This window comes from Lemur catta, unplaced genomic scaffold (genome assembly GCF_020740605.2).
Source record: "Lemur catta isolate mLemCat1 unplaced genomic scaffold, mLemCat1.pri scaffold_133_ctg1, whole genome shotgun sequence".
NCBI classification, from domain to species: Eukaryota; Metazoa; Chordata; class Mammalia; order Primates; family Lemuridae; genus Lemur; species Lemur catta.
The window spans coordinates 102,493-124,861 of NW_025423759.1; the positions used below are offsets into that span (position 1 = coordinate 102,493).

The window sequence follows — 22,369 nt, forward strand, 5'->3', positions numbered from 1 at the left end:
ATTTGAAATAGAAACAAAACCAGACAGAATAGTAGAATACATACTCACTACCCTGACTCAAGAAATCACCAACCCTTGGCCAGCCAGATCTTGTTTCTTTTATACCCCTCCTACCTTAAGTTCATGATCCCCTTAGTAATATCCCTCCATCGATAAAGGGTCAATATGTTTCTATCAAAGGTGGAGGCTTTCTTTCCTTTTTCAGTGTAATCACAGCCACATTATTCCATCTAAACATTTAACCGTATTAGAGATAACAGCAAGTACTCGATGTCTGCGTTTCCCTGAGACACATACACTCACTTCAGTTTCTTTGAATCCAGTGCAAATACAGTGCATACATGGTGATGGGTTGAGATGTCTTTTGAAAGAGTGTCCACACATCCCAACTAGTTGGGGGCGGCCCCGGCTGTCACCATTTCCCTTTGTTTCCTACCGCTGTCCACAGTGACCCGAGTCAGTTTTGCCGCTGTGAGGGGTGTAATCGTGGATTTAAGCATATTTAATGTGTTTCGATATCTTGCAATTATTATACTTACTGGTGATCAGACTGTCCTGTGTTTGGCAAACGGGAGTCTACTCATTCTGGTTCCTGTGTCTTTTGACGTGACCCTCGTCCTGTTGGATGTCATAGCATCCACGCTTCCCAGCATAAGAAGCGTCCATTTCCCGCCCCAGACTTGAAGTCAGCCTATGTCTCCAGTAAGTCTTAGGACCGTTTAATAACAATGGTTTGTGGAGACCACGACCTAGATGCTGGTGAAATGCACTGCTGTTGAGTTTGCACCTATTTCTCAGCACTTTCCATGGGAAACAACTAAAAACTAAACAATAAAATAGAATTAGATTAAAAAACTAAAGAAAAATACATTGAGCTTACACTGAGAATCCAAATGGAAACTGAGAAATTAGAGGCTTTTTACTCTATACTTTATCGATTTCACCTCTTTCTCTCACACCCAAATTCCCAGTTCTCAAAGACACCCACAGCATTCGCTCTTTGCGTGATGCCACAGAATAATCGTATCCATTCACCGTATCACCGTGGACTACTTGCTACTGCGCCAAGCAGGAAAGGCGAGGAAGGAACTTTCTACTTTCCTGGCTCCACTGTGACAATCTAAGAGCTGCTGTCAGCCGAAGCCAGTCTGCTCATGTCCGGGGAGCTCGGAGCCATGTCCCACTCCTTTGGAATATTTCCCTGAGCCTTCATGTGGGCTCCTGCCGTCTGTAGAATCTGACAAGTCACACGTTGTCCTCCCGTTTGTGTCCTCCGTGCTTTGAAGAGATGTCCTATTGAGTCTTTGATTTTTGCTGTGATTTGTATATGTGTCTGCGGCAAAGTGTTGCTTCTGTGCTGTGTAGCAGCTGCCGAGCAAGGCTTTGAAGGCTACGGGGCTGCAGGACGGCGCGGGGGTGTCGGGGGTGGGGGTCGGGGCGCTGGGCCCGGAGGGCCACGTCGCAGCAGCTCGGCCTCTTGAGGCGTCCGGGGCCGGCCGCCGCCGTCTACGGCCATACCACCCTGAACGCGCCCGATCTCGTCTGATCTCGGAAGCTAAGCAGGGTCGGGCCTGGTTAGTACTTGGATGGGAGACCGCCTGGGAATACCGGGTGCTGTAGGCTTTTGCCTCTTCTTTTGTCCCGCCCGCCGGCCCGTGGGGGGTCGGGGGGGGGTGGGGGGCCCCCCGCGCTCCGCGCCCGCCCCCCCTTTCGCGCTCGGCCCCCGGCCCCCCGGCGCGGCCCGCTGCCCCCGCCCGGGCCTTCCTCCCCTCTCCCCCGCTGCAGCAGCACCGCCAGGCGGCGGCGGCGGCGGCGGCGGCAGCGGCAGCAGCAGAGCGTCCCAGCCCTTCCGTTCGGCCGGCAGCCGAGCCCCAGCCCTGGGCCCCACACGGGGCCGGGCCGGGCGGCGGGATCCCTAAGTGCCTCTGGGTCTCTTCTCCGGCCCCGCCCCGCACTCCGGGACATCCCCTGCACCCGGCGCGGGACAGCCCACGGCGGCAAACCGTGCCCTGGGCCCCCGGACCCCCAGCCCACCGTGGACTTCCTCTCCGCCGCACACCCGGGCCTCGGGCCCGGGCCTCACGCCGGGCGGGCTCCTCGCCGCCGCCGGGGCTCCCGAGAGACACACCGGCGCACCGCACAGGGCAAGTCGCCGGCCACCCGGGCAGAGAGGACACACGCGGAGCACTCCCACCCAAACCCAAACGACCCACCGGCCCCCCGACCCGTGGCAACCCACCCCAAACCCCACCCCACGGTGCAACAGGATAGCCGGCTCTGGCCCCCCCGCCCCCCGCCCCCGGCCCCGCCCCCGCGCGGGGCCTGCTGCCACACGCAGGCCCTGACGGGAATCGGGGCAGAACGGTCCTCCCCAGACGGGGGTGGGGTGGCGCGGTGGGGGGGACACTGCACGTCTTCAGGACCTCCGGGTGAAGGACCAGCGGCAGCCACGGCCCTGCCTCCTTGTCCTGGCCCTGCCCGCAAGCCCCTCCCCGCCGTGCCCTGGCGCGAGGCGGCGGAGGGCCCTCTCGCGCGCACTCTCGGGCTCTGGCCCTCCGCCCCCACGCGTGGAAGTCTGTCCCTGCGCGCGTGCCCGTGGGTCTGCTCCTTGGGATGTGCGACGGCGGTGCGTCCGCGGTTCGGGTGGGGCAGGGGGGTGCGCGCGAGACCCGTCAGGCTCCGCCTGCGCCCGCCCCCCCATAGGGGCAGGTGGGCTAGCGAAGGGCCAGGGCGGCGGGAGGGACCCGACTGGGCAGGGAGGGACGCGTAGCAGCAGCTCGGCCTCTTGAGGCGTCCGGGGGCGGCCGCCGGCCTCTGTGGCCATACCACCCCGAACGCAACGCGCCCGCCCGCCCGATTCCCTCTGATCTCGGGAGCTAAGCAGGGTCGGGCCCGGTTAGTACTTGCATGGGAGACCGCCTGGGAATACCGGGTGCCCTAGGCTTTTTGCTGTGCCTCTTTTTCTGTCCCACCCCCCTGGGCTGGAAACGGGGGTGGGGTGGGGTGGGGTGGCCCGGGGCCCCTCCGCCCTCCGCGCCCGCCCCGGCTCCCGCCCCCGGCCGGCCCGGACCCTGTCCCGTGGCCCCTGGAGAGAGGGTCAGGTTTGACATGTGGAGGCTCAGTCCCCGAGGCTGTCGCCCCTCAGACACCTGCCGCAGGTCCGGGCCTCCGGAACTTCTGACGGACCGGCTCTGAATTCAGGACAAATTCTAAGGTTGTCCAAGTAGACGACCACGTTACCCTATGAGAGGAGAAATTTGATCCTATCCATATATGCAGAAGAATAGAATCTGAACAGTTGGCCATTCGTTCACGATAAAATAATTTAAGAATCCAGAAGAGAAGACATCTGGAAACTCTTTTCAAAAGTCTAAATCCTTAGAAAATAGTCTTAAGGATTCAGAAGTAAAAACATTCTTTGGAAAGTCACGAGCAAGACCAGGGTGTTGATAATGAGATTCTTCTGGTCAATACTGCAACAGACGCTCTAAAATACACACTAAAACAAGGGAAAACACTAATAATAGGTGGGAAAGGAAAAATCACCTCGTTCATTGTCCTCACCTCCTACGGTTCTCAAAATACACTGTTTGCCCCTAGGCATGGGAGACCTGTAGAAAGCCTAGGTGAGTCCCGCAAGACAGCTCTACATGAAATCAACGTTCAATCGATAGTTTCGATATTTCTTATTTCCTAGCAAATACACAATAATGAATGCAATTTTTAAAAAGGATCACAGTCAAAGTCACAGAGAATCTACACAGCACCTACGGGAAAAACGTGCCAACTTAGATGGAAAACTTAGTAACAAACATAAATGATGGCCCAAATCGATGGAGAGGCTATACTGTATTCCTCGATAGATGGACACAGAGCCCCCAAACTAATCATTTCCCCCAAATTAATAAATAATCAAATTTAAACAGGGTTTATAACTAGAAACTTACAATCTGTTTCTTTCTCCTTTTCTTTTAATTAGGGAAATGGACATGTTGAAGAATAATAATAATAATAATAATAATAATTATTATTATTATTATTAGATTAAATCGAGTTAACTGTACCAAAACTCTACCACTCACCTTATAAAACTGGGAGTTTATTCATAGGTCGCAAGCCGCTGTGTATCTTTTCCTGAAGGCATGCAACCAAAGAAACACTTCTCCCCAACAAATCCCATCTCGACTGTCAGCATTTTGCTTGCTTTTCCTTTTAAAGTTTTTGCTCTCTGTTATAGGACTGTCTCATTGAGGTAGTTTGTTATTTTCACAGTTTATATAATACATGTGGAACCATTGTGGATGCATTCTGGGTAACTTGTGTGCCAGGGGAAACCTTCTGTTTGGGGAATACTCCTTGCTGACACAGGAAGCTGCAGTTCATCAGCACTGCTATAGAATGGCACTGCACGAAGCAATTGAAATATCTTTATCCGATCTTTGACTAGGTCCGTGTACACAGGGCTCCCGTGAGTATTACCCTAGACGATTCCTGGTCACACGTGCCCTATCTTCTCTCTGGTACGTGCTCCTCAGAGAATACGCTTGCTCCTGAATGACGCCAGTGTGGATTCATATCCATTTATGCTACATTGTTTTCCAAATGGTTCTATCACTTCACCTCCCGTATCAGCAGGGTGTGGGTAAGAGTTTTCCTCCCAGCCAACACAGCGATCGGTTTTTTAAGTTTCCTCAATCTGGTGAGTTTGAAACTACACCTTGCTTCAATGTTTATTTCCTATTTCCCTGATTAATAGTGAGGATACAGTGCCAAATGCGTATGAAGCATATTACACATAGATATTCTGTAATAGTAATATCTTGCCAAGTATATGCGCTACAGATGCCTTGTCCTGTTTGCGGCTTGTTTTTTACCCTCTTCGTGGTATCTTTTGACACTTTTTTATTATGGGAAATTTGAAATAGAAACAAAACCAGACAGAATAGTAGAATACATACTCACTACCCTGACTCAAGAAATCACCAACCCTTGGCCAGCCAGATCTTGTTTCTTTTATACCCCTCCTACCTTAAGTTCATGATCCCCTTAGTAATATCCCTCCATCGATAAAGGGTCAATATGTTTCTATCAAAGGTGGAGGCTTTCTTTCCTTTTTCAGTGTAATCACAGCCACATTATTCCATCTAAACATTTAACCGTATTAGAGATAACAGCAAGTACTCGATGTCTGCGTTTCCCTGAGACACATACACTCACTTCAGTTTCTTTGAATCCAGTGCAAATACAGTGCATACATGGTGATGGGTTGAGATGTCTTTTGAAAGAGTGTCCACACATCCCAACTAGTTGGGGGCGGCCCCGGCTGTCACCATTTCCCTTTGTTTCCTACCGCTGTCCACAGTGACCCGAGTCAGTTTTGCCGCTGTGAGGGGTGTAATCGTGGATTTAAGCATATTTAATGTGTTTCGATATCTTGCAATTATTATACTTACTGGTGATCAGACTGTCCTGTGTTTGGCAAACGGGAGTCTACTCATTCTGGTTCCTGTGTCTTTTGACGTGACCCTCGTCCTGTTGGATGTCATAGCATCCACGCTTCCCAGCATAAGAAGCGTCCATTTCCCGCCCCAGACTTGAAGTCAGCCTATGTCTCCAGTAAGTCTTAGGACCGTTTAATAACAATGGTTTGTGGAGACCACGACCTAGATGCTGGTGAAATGCACTGCTGTTGAGTTTGCACCTATTTCTCAGCACTTTCCATGGGAAACAACTAAAAACTAAACAATAAAATAGAATTAGATTAAAAAACTAAAGAAAAATACATTGAGCTTACACTGAGAATCCAAATGGAAACTGAGAAATTAGAGGCTTTTTACTCTATACTTTATCGATTTCACCTCTTTCTCTCACACCCAAATTCCCAGTTCTCAAAGACACCCACAGCATTCGCTCTTTGCGTGATGCCACACAATAATCGTATCCATTCACCGTATCACCGTGGACTACTTGCTACTGCGCCAAGCAGGAAAGGCGAGGAAGGAACTTTCTACTTTCCTGGCTCCACTGTGACAATCTAAGAGCTGCTGTCAGCCGAAGCCAGTCTGCTCATGTCCGGGGAGCTCGGAGCCATGTCCCACTCCTTTGGAATATTTCCCTGAGCCTTCATGTGGGCTCCTGCCGTCTGTAGAATCTGACAAGTCACACGTTGTCCTCCCGTTTGTGTCCTCCGTGCTTTGAAGAGATGTCCTATTGGTCTTTGATTTTTGCTGTCATTTGTATATGTGTCTGCGGCAAAGTGTTGCTTCTGTGCTGTGTAGCAGCTGCCGAGCAAGGCTTTGAAGGCTACGGGGCTGCAGGACGGCGCGGGGGTGTCGGGGGTGGGGGTCGGGGCGCTGGGCCCGGAGGGCCACGTCGCAGCAGCTCCGCCTCTTGAGGCGTACGGGGCCAGCCGCCGCCGTCTACGGCCATACCACCCTGAACGCGCCCGATCTCGTCTGATCTCGGAAGCTAAGCAGGGTCGGGCCTGGTTAGTACTTGGATGGGAGACCGCCTGGGAATACCGGGTGCTGTAGGCTTTTGCCTCTTCTTTTGTCCCGCCCGCCGGCCCGTGGGGGGTCGGGGGGGTGGGGGGCCCCCCGCGCTCCGCGCCCGCCCCCCCTTTCGCGCTCGGCCCCCGGCCCCCCGGCGCGGCCCGCTGCCCCCGCCCGGGCCTTCCTCCCCTCTCCCCCGCTGCAGCAGCACCGCCAGGCGGCGGCGGCGGCGGCAGCAGCAGAGCGTCCCAGCCCTTCCGTTCGGCCGGCAGCCGAGCCCCAGCCCTGGGCCCCACACGGGGCCGGGCCGGGCGGCGGGATCCCTAAGTGCCGCTGGGTCTCTTCTCCGGCCCCGCCCCGCACTCCGGGACATCCCCTGCACCCGGCGCGGGACAGCCCACGGCGGCAAACCGTGCCCTGGGCCCCCGGACCCCCAGCCCACCGTGGACTTCCTCTCCGCCGCACACCCGGGCCTCGGGCCCGGGCCTCACGCCGGGCGGGCTCCTCGCCGCCGCCGGGGCTCCCGAGAGACACACCGGCGCACCGCACAGGGCAAGTCGCCGGCCACCCGGGCAGAGAGGACACACGCGGAGCACTCCCACCCAAACCCAAACGACCCACCGGCCCCCCGACCCGTGGCAACCCACCCCAAACCCCACCCCACGGTGCAACAGGATAGCCGGCTCTGGCCCCCCCGCCCCCCGCCCCCGGCCCCGCCCCCGCGCGGGGCCTGCTGCCACACGCAGGCCCTGACGGGAATCGGGGCAGAACGGTCCTCCCCAGACGGGGGTGGGGTGGCGCGGTGGGGGGGACACTGCACGTCTTCAGGACCTCCGGGTGAAGGACCAGCGGCAGCCACGGCCCTGCCTCCTTGTCCTGGCCCTGCCCGCAAGCCCCTCCCCGCCGTGCCCTGGCGCGAGGCGGCGGAGGGCCCTCTCGCGCGCACTCTCGGGCTCTGGCCCTCCGCCCCCACGCGTGGAAGTCTGTCCCTGCGCGCGTGCCCGTGGGTCTGCTCCTTGGGATGTGCGACGGCGGTGCCTCCGCGGTTCGGGTGGGGCAGGGGGGTGCGCGCGAGACCCGTCAGGCTCCGCCTGCGCCCGCCCCCCCATAGGGGCAGGTGGGCTAGCGAAGGGCCAGGGCGGCGGGAGGGACCCGACTGGGCAGGGAGGGACGCGTAGCAGCAGCTCGGCCTCTTGAGGCGTCCGGGGGCGGCCGCCGGCCTCTGTGGCCATACCACCCCGAACGCAACGCGCCCGCCCGCCCGATTCCCTCTGATCTCGGGAGCTAAGCAGGGTCGGGCCCGGTTAGTACTTGCATGGGAGACCGCCTGGGAATACCGGGTGCCCTAGGCTTTTTGCTGTGCCTCTTTTTCTGTCCCACCCCCCTGGGCTGGAAACGGGGGTGGGGTGGGGTGGGGTGGCCCGGGGCCCCTCCGCCCTCCGCGCCCGCCCCGGCTCCCGCCCCCGGCCGGCCCGGACCCTGTCCCGTGGCCCCTGGAGAGAGGGTCAGGTTTGACATGTGGAGGCTCAGTCCCCGAGGCTGTCGCCCCTCAGACACCTGCCGCAGGTCCGGGCCTCCGGAACTTCTGACGGACCGGCTCTGAATTCAGGACAAATTCTAAGGTTGTCCAAGTAGACGACCACGTTACCCTATGAGAGGAGAAATTTGATCCTATCCATATATGCAGAAGAATAGAATCTGAACAGTTGGCCATTCGTTCACGATAAAATAATTTAAGAATCCAGAAGAGAAGACATCTGGAAACTCTTTTCAAAAGTCTAAATCCTTAGAAAATAGTCTTAAGGATTCAGAAGTAAAAACATTCTTTGGAAAGTCACGAGCAAGACCAGGGTGTTGATAATGAGATTCTTCTGGTCAATACTGCAACAGACGCTCTAAAATACACACTAAAACAAGGGAAAACACTAATAATAGGTGGGAAAGGAAAAATCACCTCGTTCATTGTCCTCACCTCCTACGGTTCTCAAAATACACTGTTTGCCCCTAGGCATGGGAGACCTGTAGAAAGCCTAGGTGAGTCCCGCAAGACAGCTCTACATGAAATCAACGTTCAATCGATAGTTTCGATATTTCTTATTTCCTAGCAAATACACAATAATGAATGCAATTTTTAAAAAGGATCACAGTCAAAGTCACAGAGAATCTACACAGCACCTACGGGAAAAACGTGCCAACTTAGATGGAAAACTTAGTAACAAACATAAATGATGGCCCAAATCGATGGAGAGGCTATACTGTATTCCTCGATAGATGGACACAGAGCCCCCAAACTAATCATTTCCCCCAAATTAATAAATAATCAAATTTAAACAGGGTTTATAACTAGAAACTTACAATCTGTTTCTTTCTCCTTTTCTTTTAATTAGGGAAATGGACATGTTGAAGAATAATAATAATAATAATAATAATAATTATTATTATTATTAGATTAAATCGAGTTAACTGTACCAAAACTCTACCACTCACCTTATAAAACTGGGAGTTTATTCATAGGTCGCAAGCCGCTGTGTATCTTTTCCTGAAGGCATGCAACCAAAGAAACACTTCTCCCCAACAAATCCCATCTCGACTGTCAGCATTTTGCTTGCTTTTCCTTTTAAAGTTTTTGCTCTCTGTTATAGGACTGTCTCATTGAGGTAGTTTGTTATTTTCACAGTTTATATAATACATGTGGAACCATTGTGGATGCATTCTGGGTAACTTGTGTGCCAGGGGAAACCTTCTGTTTGGGGAATACTCCTTGCTGACACAGGAAGCTGCAGTTCATCAGCACTGCTATAGAATGGCACTGCACGAAGCAATTGAAATATCTTTATCCGATCTTTGACTAGGTCCGTGTACACAGGGCTCCCGTGAGTATTACCCTAGACGATTCCTGGTCACACGTGCCCTATCTTCTCTCTGGTACGTGCTCCTCAGAGAATACGCTTGCTCCTGAATGACGCCAGTGTGGATTCATATCCATTTATGCTACATTGTTTTCCAAATGGTTCTATCACTTCACCTCCCGTATCAGCAGGGTGTGGGTAAGAGTTTTCCTCCCAGCCAACACAGCGATCGGTTTTTTAAGTTTCCTCAATCTGGTGAGTTTGAAACTACACCTTGCTTCAATGTTTATTTCCTATTTCCCTGATTAATAGTGAGGATACAGTGCCAAATGCGTATGAAGCATATTACACATAGATATTCTGTAATAGTAATATCTTGCCAAGTATATGCGCTACAGATGCCTTGTCCTGTTTGCGGCTTGTTTTTTACCCTCTTCGTGGTATCTTTTGACACTTTTTTATTATGGGAAATTTGAAATAGAAACAAAAACAGACAGAATAGTAGAATACATACTCACTACCCTGACTCAAGAAATCACCAACCCTTGGCCAGCCAGATCTTGTTTCTTTTATACCCCTCCTACCTTAAGTTCATGATCCCCTTAGTAATATCCCTCCATCGATAAAGGGTCAATATGTTTCTATCAAAGGTGGAGGCTTTCTTTCCTTTTTCAGTGTAATCACAGCCACATTATTCCATCTAAACATTTAACCGTATTAGAGATAACAGCAAGTACTCGATGTCTGCGTTTCCCTGAGACACATACACTCACTTCAGTTTCTTTGAATCCAGTGCAAATACAGTGCATACATGGTGATGGGTTGAGATGTCTTTTGAAAGAGTGTCCACACATCCCAACTAGTTGGGGGCGGCCCCGGCTGTCACCATTTCCCTTTGTTTCCTACCGCTGTCCACAGTGACCCGAGTCAGTTTTGCCGCTGTGAGGGGTGTAATCGTGGATTTAAGCATATTTAATGTGTTTCGATATCTTGCAATTATTATACTTACTGGTGATCAGACTGTCCTGTGTTTGGCAAACGGGAGTCTACTCATTCTGGTTCCTGTGTCTTTTGACGTGACCCTCGTCCTGTTGGATGTCATAGCATCCACGCTTCCCAGCATAAGAAGCGTCCATTTCCCGCCCCAGACTTGAAGTCAGCCTATGTCTCCAGTAAGTCTTAGGACCGTTTAATAACAATGGTTTGTGGAGACCACGACCTAGATGCTGGTGAAATGCACTGCTGTTGAGTTTGCACCTATTTCTCAGCACTTTCCATGGGAAACAACTAAAAACTAAACAATAAAATAGAATTAGATTAAAAAACTAAAGAAAAATACATTGAGCTTACACTGAGAATCCAAATGGAAACTGAGAAATTAGAGGCTTTTTACTCTATACTTTATCGATTTCACCTCTTTCTCTCACACCCAAATTCCCAGTTCTCAAAGACACCCACAGCATTCGCTCTTTGCGTGATGCCACACAATAATCGTATCCATTCACCGTATCACCGTGGACTACTTGCTACTGCGCCAAGCAGGAAAGGCGAGGAAGGAACTTTCTACTTTCCTGGCTCCACTGTGACAATCTAAGAGCTGCTGTCAGCCGAAGCCAGTCTGCTCATGTCCGGGGAGCTCGGAGCCATGTCCCACTCCTTTGGAATATTTCCCTGAGCCTTCATGTGGGCTCCTGCCGTCTGTAGAATCTGACAAGTCACACGTTGTCCTCCCGTTTGTGTCCTCCGTGCTTTGAAGAGATGTCCTATTGAGTCTTTGATTTTTGCTGTGATTTGTATATGTGTCTGCGGCAAAGTGTTGCTTCTGTGCTGTGTAGCAGCTGCCGAGCAAGGCTTTGAAGGCTACGGGGCTGCAGGACGGCGCGGGGGTGTCGGGGGTGGGGGTCGGGGCGCTGGGCCCGGAGGGCCACGTCGCAGCAGCTCGGCCTCTTGAGGCGTCCGGGGCCGGCCGCCGCCGTCTACGGCCATACCACCCTGAACGCGCCCGATCTCGTCTGATCTCGGAAGCTAAGCAGGGTCGGGCCTGGTTAGTACTTGGATGGGAGACCGCCTGGGAATACCGGGTGCTGTAGGCTTTTGCCTCTTCTTTTGTCCCGCCCGCCGGCCCGTGGGGGGTCGGGGGGGGGGTGGGGGGCCCCCCGCGCTCCGCGCCCGCCCCCCCTTTCGCGCTCGGCCCCCGGCCCCCCGGCGCGGCCCGCTGCCCCCGCCCGGGCCTTCCTCCCCTCTCCCCCGCTGCAGCAGCACCGCCAGGCGGCGGCGGCGGCGGCGGCGGCGGCGGCGGCGGCAGCGGCAGCAGCAGAGCGTCCCAGCCCTTCCGTTCGGCCGGCAGCCGAGCCCCAGCCCTGGGCCCCACACGGGGCCGGGCCGGGCGGCGGGATCCCTAAGTGCCGCTGGGTCTCTTCTCCGGCCCCGCCCCGCACTCCGGGACATCCCCTGCACCCGGCGCGGGACAGCCCACGGCGGCAAACCGTGCCCTGGGCCCCCGGACCCCCAGCCCACCGTGGACTTCCTCTCCGCCGCACACCCGGGCCTCGGGCCCGGGCCTCACGCCGGGCGGGCTCCTCGCCGCCGCCGGGGCTCCCGAGAGACACACCGGCGCACCGCACAGGGCAAGTCGCCGGCCACCCGGGCAGAGAGGACACACGCGGAGCACTCCCACCCAAACCCAAACGACCCACCGGCCCCCCGACCCGTGGCAACCCACCCCAAACCCCACCCCACGGTGCAACAGGATAGCCGGCTCTGGCCCCCCCGCCCCCCGCCCCCGGCCCCGCCCCCGCGCGGGGCCTGCTGCCACACGCAGGCCCTGACGGGAATCGGGGCAGAACGGTCCTCCCCAGACGGGGGTGGGGTGGCGCGGTGGGGGGGACACTGCACGTCTTCAGGACCTCCGGGTGAAGGACCAGCGGCAGCCACGGCCCTGCCTCCTTGTCCTGGCCCTGCCCGCAAGCCCCTCCCCGCCGTGCCCTGGCGCGAGGCGGCGGAGGGCCCTCTCGCGCGCACTCTCGGGCTCTGGCCCTCCGCCCCCACGCGTGGAAGTCTGTCCCTGCGCGCGTGCCCGTGGGTCTGCTCCTTGGGATGTGCGACGGCGGTGCCTCCGCGGTTCGGGTGGGGCAGGGGGGTGCGCGCGAGACCCGTCAGGCTCCGCCTGCGCCCGCCCCCCCATAGGGGCAGGTGGGCTAGCGAAGGGCCAGGGCGGCGGGAGGGACCCGACTGGGCAGGGAGGGACGCGTAGCAGCAGCTCGGCCTCTTGAGGCGTCCGGGGGCGGCCGCCGGCCTCTGTGGCCATACCACCCCGAACGCAACGCGCCCGCCCGCCCGATTCCCTCTGATCTCGGGAGCTAAGCAGGGTCGGGCCCGGTTAGTACTTGCATGGGAGACCGCCTGGGAATACCGGGTGCCCTAGGCTTTTTGCTGTGCCTCTTTTTCTGTCCCACCCCCCTGGGCTGGAAACGGGGGTGGGGTGGGGTGGGGTGGCCCGGGGCCCCTCCGCCCTCCGCGCCCGCCCCGGCTCCCGCCCCCGGCCGGCCCGGACCCTGTCCCGTGGCCCCTGGAGAGAGGGTCAGGTTTGACATGTGGAGGCTCAGTCCCCGAGGCTGTCGCCCCTCAGACACCTGCCGCAGGTCCGGGCCTCCGGAACTTCTGACGGACCGGCTCTGAATTCAGGACAAATTCTAAGGTTGTCCAAGTAGACGACCACGTTACCCTATGAGAGGAGAAATTTGATCCTATCCATATATGCAGAAGAATAGAATCTGAACAGTTGGCCATTCGTTCACGATAAAATAATTTAAGAATCCAGAAGAGAAGACATCTGGAAACTCTTTTCAAAAGTCTAAATCCTTAGAAAATAGTCTTAAGGATTCAGAAGTAAAAACATTCTTTGGAAAGTCACGAGCAAGACCAGGGTGTTGATAATGAGATTCTTCTGGTCAATACTGCAACAGACGCTCTAAAATACACACTAAAACAAGGGAAAACACTAATAATAGGTGGGAAAGGAAAAATCACCTCGTTCATTGTCCTCACCTCCTACGGTTCTCAAAATACACTGTTTGCCCCTAGGCATGGGAGACCTGTAGAAAGCCTAGGTGAGTCCCGCAAGACAGCTCTACATGAAATCAACGTTCAATCGATAGTTTCGATATTTCTTATTTCCTAGCAAATACACAATAATGAATGCAATTTTTAAAAAGGATCACAGTCAAAGTCACAGAGAATCTACACAGCACCTACGGGAAAAACGTGCCAACTTAGATGGAAAACTTAGTAACAAACATAAATGATGGCCCAAATCGATGGAGAGGCTATACTGTATTCCTCGATAGATGGACACAGAGCCCCCAAACTAATCATTTCCCCCAAATTAATAAATAATCAAATTTAAACAGGGTTTATAACTAGAAACTTACAATCTGTTTCTTTCTCCTTTTCTTTTAATTAGGGAAATGGACATGTTGAAGAATAATAATAATAATAATAATAATAATTATTATTATTATTAGATTAAATCGAGTTAACTGTACCAAAACTCTACCACTCACCTTATAAAACTGGGAGTTTATTCATAGGTCGCAAGCCGCTGTGTATCTTTTCCTGAAGGCATGCAACCAAAGAAACACTTCTCCCCAACAAATCCCATCTCGACTGTCAGCATTTTGCTTGCTTTTCCTTTTAAAGTTTTTGCTCTCTGTTATAGGACTGTCTCATTGAGGTAGTTTGTTATTTTCACAGTTTATATAATACATGTGGAACCATTTTGGATGCATTCTGGGTAACTTGTGTGCCAGGGGAAACCTTCTGTTTGGGGAATACTCCTTGCTGACACAGGAAGCTGCAGTTCATCAGCACTGCTATAGAATGGCACTGCACGAAGCAATCGAAATATCTTTATCCGATCTTTGACTAGGTCCGTGTACACAGGGCTCCCGTGAGTATTACCCTAGACGATTCCTGGTCACACGTGCCCTATCTTCTCTCTGGTACGTGCTCCTCAGAGAATACGCTTGCTCCTGAATGACGCCAGTGTGGATTCATATCCATTTATGCTACATTGTTTTCCAAATGGTTCTATCACTTCACCTCCCGTATCAGCAGGGTGTGGGTAAGAGTTTTCCTCCCAGCCAACACAGCGATCGGTTTTTTAAGTTTCCTCAATCTGGTGAGTTTGAAACTACACCTTGCTTCATTGTTTATTTCCTATTTCCCTGATTAATAGTGAGGATACAGTGCCAAATGCGTATGAAGCATATTACACATAGATATTCTGTAATAGTAATATCTTGCCAAGTATATGCGCTACAGATGCCTTGTCCTGTTTGCGGCTTGTTTTTTACCCTCTTCGTGGTATCTTTTGACACTTTTTATTATGGGAAATTTGAAATAGAAACAAAAACAGACAGAATAGTAGAATACATACTCACTACCCTGACTCAAGAAATCACCAACCCTTGGCCAGCCAGATCTTGTTTCTTTTATACCCCTCCTACCTTAAGTTCATGATCCCCTTAGTAATATCCCTCCATCGATAAAGGGTCAATATGTTTCTATCAAAGGTGGAGGCTTTCTTTCCTTTTTCAGTGTAATCACAGCCACATTATTCCATCTAAACATTTAACCGTATTAGAGATAACAGCAAGTACTCGATGTCTGCGTTTCCCTGAGACACATACACTCACTTCAGTTTCTTTGAATCCAGTGCAAATACAGTGCATACATGGTGATGGGTTGAGATGTCTTTTGAAAGAGTGTCCACACATCCCAACTAGTTGGGGGCGGCCCCGGCTGTCACCATTTCCCTTTGTTTCCTACCGCTGTCCACAGTGACCCGAGTCAGTTTTGCCGCTGTGAGGGGTGTAATCGTGGATTTAAGCATATTTAATGTGTTTCGATATCTTGCAATTATTATACTTACTGGTGATCAGACTGTCCTGTGTTTGGCAAACGGGAGTCTACTCATTCTGGTTCCTGTGTCTTTTGACGTGACCCTCGTCCTGTTGGATGTCATAGCATCCACGCTTCCCAGCATAAGAAGCGTCCATTTCCCGCCCCAGACTTGAAGTCAGCCTATGTCTCCAGTAAGTCTTAGGACCGTTTAATAACAATGGTTTGTGGAGACCACGACCTAGATGCTGGTGAAATGCACTGCTGTTGAGTTTGCACCTATTTCTCAGCACTTTCCATGGGAAACAACTAAAAACTAAACAATAAAATAGAATTAGATTAAAAAACTAAAGAAAAATACATTGAGCTTACACTGAGAATCCAAATGGAAACTGAGAAATTAGAGGCTTTTTACTCTATACTTTATCGATTTCACCTCTTTCTCTCACACCCAAATTCCCAGTTCTCAAAGACACCCACAGCATTCGCTCTTTGCGTGATGCCACACAATAATCGTATCCATTCACCGTATCACCGTGGACTACTTGCTACTGCGCCAAGCAGGAAAGGCGAGGAAGGAACTTTCTACTTTCCTGGCTCCACTGTGACAATCTAAGAGCTGCTGTCAGCCGAAGCCAGTCTGCTCATGTCCGGGGAGCTCGGAGCCATGTCCCACTCCTTTGGAATATTTCCCTGAGCCTTCATGTGGGCTCCTGCCGTCTGTAGAATCTGACAAGTCACACGTTGTCCTCCCGTTTGTGTCCTCCGTGCTTTGAAGAGATGTCCTATTGAGTCTTTGATTTTTGCTGTGATTTGTATATGTGTCTGCGGCAAAGTGTTGCTTCTGTGCTGTGTAGCAGCTGCCGAGCAAGGCTTTGAAGGCTACGGGGCTGCAGGACGGCGCGGGGGTGTCGGGGGTGGGGGTCGGGGCGCTGGGCCCGGAGGGCCACGTCGCAGCAGCTCGGCCTCTTGAGGCGTCCGGGGCCGGCCGCCGCCGTCTACGGCCATACCACCCTGAACGCGCCCGATCTCGTCTGATCTCGGAAGCTAAGCAGGGTCGGGCCTGGTTAGTACTTGGATGGGAGACCGCCTGGGAATACCGGGTGCTGTAGGCTTTTGCCTCTTCTTTTGTCCCGCCCGCCGGCCCGTGGGGGGTCGGGGGGGGGGTGGGGGGCCCCCCGCGCTCCGCGCCCGCCCCCCCTTTCGCGCTCGGCCCCCGGCCCCCCGGCGCGGCCCGCTGCCCCCGCCCGGGCCTTCCTCCCCTCTCCCCCGCTGCAGCAGCACCGCCAGGCGGCGGCGGCGGCGGCGGCGGCGGCGGCGGCGGCAGCGGCAGCAGCAGAGCGTCCCAGCCCTTCCGTTCGGCCGGCAGCCGAGCCCCAGCCCTGGGCCCCACACGGGGCCGGGCCGGGCGGCGGGATCCCTAAGTGCCGCTGGGTCTCTTCTCCGGCCCCGCCCCGCACTCCGGGACATCCCCTGCACCCGGCGCGGGACAGCCCACGGCGGCAAACCGTGCCCTGGGCCCCCGGACCCCCAGCCCACCGTGGACTTCCTCTCCGCCGCACACCCGGGCCTCGGGCCCGGGCCTCACGCCGGGCGGGCTCCTCGCCGCCGCCGGGGCTCCCGAGAGACACACCGGCGCACCGCACAGGGCAAGTCGCCGGCCACCCGGGCAGAGAGGACACACGCGGAGCACTCCCACCCAAACCCAAACGACCCACCGGCCCCCCGACCCGTGGCAACCCACCCCAAACCCCACCCCACGGTGCAACAGGATAGCCGGCTCTGGCCCCCCCGCCCCCCGCCCCCGGCCCCGCCCCCGCGCGGGGCCTGCTGCCACACGCAGGCCCTGACGGGAATCGGGGCAGAACGGTCCTCCCCAGACGGGGGTGGGGTGGCGCGGTGGGGGGGACACTGCACGTCTTCAGGACCTCCGGGTGAAGGACCAGCGGCAGCCACGGCCCTGCCTCCTTGTCCTGGCCCTGCCCGCAAGCCCCTCCCCGCCGTGCCCTGGCGCGAGGCGGCGGAGGGCCCTCTCGCGCGCACTCTCGGGCTCTGGCCCTCCGCCCCCACGCGTGGAAGTCTGTCCCTGCGCGCGTGCCCGTGGGTCTGCTCCTTGGGATGTGCGACGGCGGTGCCTCCGCGGTTCGGGTGGGGCAGGGGGGTGCGCGCGAGACCCGTCAGGCTCCGCCTGCGCCCGCCCCCCCATAGGGGCAGGTGGGCTAGCGAAGGGCCAGGGCGGCGGGAGGGACCCGACTGGGCAGGGAGGGACGCGTAGCAGCAGCTCGGCCTCTTGAGGCGTCCGGGGGCGGCCGCCGGCCTCTGTGGCCATACCACCCCGAACGCAACGCGCCCGCCCGCCCGATTCCCTCTGATCTCGGGAGCTAAGCAGGGTCGGGCCCGGTTAGTACTTGCATGGGAGACCGCCTGGGAATACCGGGTGCCCTAGGCTTTTTGCTGTGCCTCTTTTTCTGTCCCACCCCCCTGGGCTGGAAACGGGGGGGGGGTGGGGTGGGGTGGCCCGGGGCCCCTCCGCCCTCCGCGCCCGCCCCGGCTCCCGCCCCCGGCCGGCCCGGACCCTGTCCCGTGGCCCCTGGAGAGAGGGTCAGGTTTGACATGTGGAGGCTCAGTCCCCGAGGCTGTCGCCCCTCAGACACCTGCCGCAGGTCCGGGCCTCCGGAACTTCTGACGGACCGGCTCTGAATTCAGGACAAATTCTAAGGTTGTCCAAGTAGACGACCACGTTACCCTATGAGAGGAGAAATTTGATCCTATCCATATATGCAGAAGAATAGAATCTGAACAGTTGGCCATTCGTTCACGATAAAATAATTTAAGAATCCAGAAGAGAAGACATCTGGAAACTCTTTTCAAAAGTCTAAATCCTTAGAAAATAGTCTTAAGGATTCAGAAGTAAAAACATTCTTTGGAAAGTCACGAGCAAGACCAGGGTGTTGATAATGAGATTCTTCTGGTCAATACTGCAACAGACGCTCTAAAATACACACTAAAACAAGGGAAAACACTAATAATAGGTGGGAAAGGAAAAATCACCTCGTTCATTGTCCTCACCTCCTACGGTTCTCAAAATACACTGTTTGCCCCTAGGCATGGGAGACCTGTAGAAAGCCTAGGTGAGTCCCGCAAGACAGCTCTACATGAAATCAACGTTCAATCGATAGTTTCGATATTTCTTATTTCCTAGCAAATACACAATAATGAATGCAATTTTTAAAAAGGATCACAGTCAAAGTCACAGAGAATCTACACAGCACCTACGGGAAAAACGTGCCAACTTAGATGGAAAACTTAGTAACAAACATAAATGATGGCCCAAATCGATGGAGAGGCTATACTGTATTCCTCGATAGATGGACACAGAGCCCCCAAACTAATCATTTCCCCCAAATTAATAAATAATCAAATTTAAACAGGGTTTATAACTAGAAACTTACAATCTGTTTCTTTCTCCTTTTCTTTTAATTAGGGAAATGGACATGTTGAAGAATAATAATAATAATAATAATAATTATTATTATTATTATTAGATTAAATCGAGTTAACTGTACCAAAACTCTACCACTCACCTTATAAAACTGGGAGTTTATTCATAGGTCGCAAGCCGCTGTGTATCTTTTCCTGAAGGCATGCAACCAAAGAAACACTTCTCCCCAACAAATCCCATCTCGACTGTCAGCATTTTGCTTGCTTTTCCTTTTAAAGTTTTTGCTCTCTGTTATAGGACTGTCTCATTGAGGTAGTTTGTTATTTTCACAGTTTATATAATACATGTGGAACCATTGTGGATGCATTCTGGGTAACTTGTGTGCCAGGGGAAACCTTCTGTTTGGGGAATACTCCTTGCTGACACAGGAAGCTGCAGTTCATCAGCACTGCTATAGAATGGCACTGCACGAAGCAATCGAAATATCTTTATCCGATCTTTGACTAGGTCCGTGTACACAGGGCTCCCGTGAGTATTACCCTAGACGATTCCTGGTCACACGTGCCCTATCTTCTCTCTGGTACGTGCTCCTCAGAGAATACGCTTGCTCCTGAATGACGCCAGTGTGGATTCATATCCATTTATGCTACATTGTTTTCCAAATGGTTCTATCACTTCACCTCCCGTATCAGCAGGGTGTGGGTAAGAGTTTTCCTCCCAGCCAACACAGCGATCGGTTTTTTAAGTTTCCTCAATCTGGTGAGTTTGAAACTACACCTTGCTTCATTGTTTATTTCCTATTTCCCTGATTAATAGTGAGGATACAGTGCCAAATGCGTATGAAGCATATTACACATAGATATTCTGTAATAGTAATATCTTGCCAAGTATATGCGCTACAGATGCCTTGTCCTGTTTGCGGCTTGTTTTTTACCCTCTTCGTGGTATCTTTTGACACTTTTTATTATGGGAAATTTGAAATAGAAACAAAAACAGACAGAATAGTAGAATACATACTCACTACCCTGACTCAAGAAATCACCAACCCTTGGCCAGCCAGATCTTGTTTCTTTTATACCCCTCCTACCTTAAGTTCATGATCCCCTTAGTAATATCCCTCCATCGATAAAGGGTCAATATGTTTCTATCAAAGGTGGAGGCTTTCTTTCCTTTTTCAGTGTAATCACAGCCACATTATTCCATCTAAACATTTAACCGTATTAGAGATAACAGCAAGTACTCGATGTCTGCGTTTCCCTGAGACACATACACTCACTTCAGTTTCTTTGAATCCAGTGCAAATACAGTGCATACATGGTGATGGGTTGAGATGTCTTTTGAAAGAGTGTCCACACATCCCAACTAGTTGGGGGCGGCCCCGGCTGTCACCATTTCCCTTTGTTTCCTACCGCTGTCCACAGTGACCCGAGTCAGTTTTGCCGCTGTGAGGGGTGTAATCGTGGATTTAAGCATATTTAATGTGTTTCGATATCTTGCAATTATTATACTTACTGGTGATCAGACTGTCCTGTGTTTGGCAAACGGGAGTCTACTCATTCTGGTTCCTGTGTCTTTTGACGTGACCCTCGTCCTGTTGGATGTCATAGCATCCACGCTTCCCAGCATAAGAAGCGTCCATTTCCCGCCCCAGACTTGAAGTCAGCCTATGTCTCCAGTAAGTCTTAGGACCGTTTAATAACAATGGTTTGTGGAGACCACGACCTAGATGCTGGTGAAATGCACTGCTGTTGAGTTTGCACCTATTTCTCAGCACTTTCCATGGGAAACAACTAAAAACTAAACAATAAAATAGAATTAGATTAAAAAACTAAAGAAAAATACATTGAGCTTACACTGAGAATCCAAATGGAAACTGAGAAATTAGAGGCTTTTTACTCTATACTTTATCGATTTCACCTCTTTCTCTCACACCCAAATTCCCAGTTCTCAAAGACACCCACAGCATTCGCTCTTTGCGTGATGCCACACAATAATCGTATCCATTCACCGTATCACCGTGGACTACTTGCTACTGCGCCAAGCAGGAAAGGCGAGGAAGGAACTTTCTACTTTCCTGGCTCCACTGTGACAATCTAAGAGCTGCTGTCAGCCGAAGCCAGTCTGCTCATGTCCGGGGAGCTCGGAGCCATGTCCCACTCCTTTGGAATATTTCCCTGAGCCTTCATGTGGGCTCCTGCCGTCTGTAGAATCTGACAAGTCACACGTTGTCCTCCCGTTTGTGTCCTCCGTGCTTTGAAGAGATGTCCTATTGAGTCTTTGATTTTTGCTGTGATTTGTATATGTGTCTGCGGCAAAGTGTTGCTTCTGTGCTGTGTAGCAGCTGCCGAGCAAGGCTTTGAAGGCTACGGGGCTGCAGGACGGCGCGGGGGTGTCGGGGGTGGGGGTCGGGGCGCTGGGCCCGGAGGGCCACGTCGCAGCAGCTCGGCCTCTTGAGGCGTCCGGGGCCGGCCGCCGCCGTCTACGGCCATACCACCCTGAACGCGCCCGATCTCGTCTGATCTCGGAAGCTAAGCAGGGTCGGGCCTGGTTAGTACTTGGATGGGAGACCGCCTGGGAATACCGGGTGCTGTAGGCTTTTGCCTCTTCTTTTGTCCCGCCCGCCGGCCCGTGGGGGGTCGGGGGGGGGTGGGGGGCCCCCCGCGCTCCGCGCCCGCCCCCCCTTTCGCGCTCGGCCCCCGGCCCCCCGGCGCGGCCCGCTGCCCCCGCCCGGGCCTTCCTCCCCTCTCCCCCGCTGCAGCAGCACCGCCAGGCGGCGGCGGCGGCGGCGGCGGCGGCGGCGGCGGCAGCGGCAGCAGCAGAGCGTCCCAGCCCTTCCGTTCGGCCGGCAGCCGAGCCCCAGCCCTGGGCCCCACACGGGGCCGGGCCGGGCGGCGGGATCCCTAAGTGCCGCTGGGTCTCTTCTCCGGCCCCGCCCCGCACTCCGGGACATCCCCTGCACCCGGCGCGGGACAGCCCACGGCGGCAAACCGTGCCCTGGGCCCCCGGACCCCCAGCCCACCGTGGACTTCCTCTCCGCCGCACACCCGGGCCTCGGGCCCGGGCCTCACGCCGGGCGGGCTCCTCGCCGCCGCCGGGGCTCCCGAGAGACACACCGGCGCACCGCACAGGGCAAGTCGCCGGCCACCCGGGCAGAGAGGACACACGCGGAGCACTCCCACCCAAACCCAAACGACCCACCGGCCCCCCGACCCGTGGCAACCCACCCCAAACCCCACCCCACGGTGCAACAGGATAGCCGGCTCTGGCCCCCCCGCCCCCCGCCCCCGGCCCCGCCCCCGCGCGGGGCCTGCTGCCACACGCAGGCCCTGACGGGAATCGGGGCAGAACGGTCCTCCCCAGACGGGGGTGGGGTGGCGCGGTGGGGGGGACACTGCACGTCTTCAGGACCTCCGGGTGAAGGACCAGCGGCAGCCACGGCCCTGCCTCCTTGTCCTGGCCCTGCCGTGCCCTGGCGCGAGGCGGCGGAGGGCCCTCTCGCGCGCACTCTCGGGCTCTGGCCCTCCGCCCCCACGCGTGGAAGTCTGTCCCTGCGCGCGTGCCCGTGGGTCTGCTCCTTGGGATGTGCGACGGCGGTGCCTCCGCGGTTCGGGTGGGGCAGGGGGGTGCGCGCGAGACCCGTCAGGCTCCGCCTGCGCCCGCCCCCCCATAGGGGCAGGTGGGCTAGC

General features: G+C 54.7%; 5 non-coding genes and 4 pseudogenes across 5 annotated transcripts; all 9 read left to right on the plus strand.

The window, feature by feature from the left end:
* The first annotated feature begins 1,504 nt into the window (after nucleotides 1-1,504).
* On the plus strand, nucleotides 1,505-1,623 carry LOC123629315. The gene has a single exon (XR_006732008.1). It is a non-coding gene; the product is annotated as a 5S ribosomal RNA (ribosomal RNA).
* A 1,189-nt stretch (nucleotides 1,624-2,812) lies between these two features.
* LOC123629286 lies at nucleotides 2,813-2,944 on the plus strand (annotated as a pseudogene).
* A 3,473-nt stretch (nucleotides 2,945-6,417) lies between these two features.
* Nucleotides 6,418-6,536, plus strand: LOC123629316. Its single transcript, XR_006732009.1, has one exon. It is a non-coding gene; the product is annotated as a 5S ribosomal RNA (ribosomal RNA).
* A 1,175-nt stretch (nucleotides 6,537-7,711) lies between these two features.
* LOC123629287 lies at nucleotides 7,712-7,843 on the plus strand (annotated as a pseudogene).
* A 3,471-nt stretch (nucleotides 7,844-11,314) lies between these two features.
* LOC123629317 lies at nucleotides 11,315-11,433 on the plus strand. The gene has a single exon (XR_006732010.1). It is a non-coding gene; the product is annotated as a 5S ribosomal RNA (ribosomal RNA).
* A 1,202-nt stretch (nucleotides 11,434-12,635) lies between these two features.
* Nucleotides 12,636-12,767, plus strand: LOC123629288 (annotated as a pseudogene).
* Nucleotides 12,768-16,237: 3,470 nt separating this feature from the next.
* Nucleotides 16,238-16,356, plus strand: LOC123629318. The gene has a single exon (XR_006732011.1). It is a non-coding gene; the product is annotated as a 5S ribosomal RNA (ribosomal RNA).
* A 1,202-nt stretch (nucleotides 16,357-17,558) lies between these two features.
* LOC123629290 lies at nucleotides 17,559-17,690 on the plus strand (annotated as a pseudogene).
* A 3,470-nt stretch (nucleotides 17,691-21,160) lies between these two features.
* LOC123629320 lies at nucleotides 21,161-21,279 on the plus strand. The gene has a single exon (XR_006732013.1). It is a non-coding gene; the product is annotated as a 5S ribosomal RNA (ribosomal RNA).
* The last annotated feature ends 1,090 nt before the right edge of the window (nucleotides 21,280-22,369 follow it).